The sequence below is a fragment of the Rhincodon typus genome, unplaced genomic scaffold, assembly GCF_021869965.1.
Source record: "Rhincodon typus isolate 14 unplaced genomic scaffold, sRhiTyp1.1 hic_rhity00000109, whole genome shotgun sequence".
Taxonomy (NCBI): Eukaryota; Metazoa; Chordata; class Chondrichthyes; order Orectolobiformes; family Rhincodontidae; genus Rhincodon; species Rhincodon typus.
The window spans coordinates 85407-86167 of record NW_025965747.1 but is presented as its reverse complement, the minus strand read 5'-3'; positions in this window follow the sequence as shown (position 1 = coordinate 86167).

Here is a 761-nt window from a genome sequence, read left to right as displayed (position 1 = left end):
GGGCTGGAGGAGGTGACAGAGATAGGGAGGGGGTGTAGGGGCGGGGGAGGGTGACAGAGATAGGGAGGGGGGTGTAGGTGGTTGGAGGGGGTGACAGAGATAGGGAGGGGAGTGTAGGGGGTTGGAGGGGGTGACAGAGATAGGGAGGGTGTGTAGGGGCCGGAGGGGGTGACCGAGATAGGGAGGGGGTGAAAGGGCCGGAAGGGGTGACAGAGATAGGGAGGGATGTAGGGGGCTGGAGGAGGTGACAGAGATAGGGAGGGGGTGACAGAGATAGGGAGGGGGTGTAGGGGCTGGAGGAGGTGACAGAGATGGGGAGGGGGTGTAGGGGCTGGAGGAGGTGACAGAGATAAGAAGAGGGTGTAGAGGCCAGAGGGGGTGACAGAGATAGGGAGGGGTGTAGGGGCCGAGGGGGTGACAGAGATAGGGCAGGGTGTAGGGGCCAAGGGGGTGACAGAGATAGGGAGGGGTGTACAGGCCGAGGGGGTGACAGAGATAGGGACGGGATGTAGGCGGTGACAGAGATAGGGAGGGGATGTTGGGGGTGTAGGGGGTTACAGGGATAGTTTGGGAGTGTAGAGAGGTGGAGGGGGTGACAGAGATAAGGAGACGGTGTACGGTTTGGAGGAGGTTACAGAGATAGGGAGGGGGTGAAGGGGTTGGAGGATGTGACAGAGATAGGGAGGGGGTGTAGGGGTTGGAGGAGTTGTCAGAGATAGGGAGGGGGTGTAGGGGCTGGAGGAGGTGACAGAGTTAGGGAG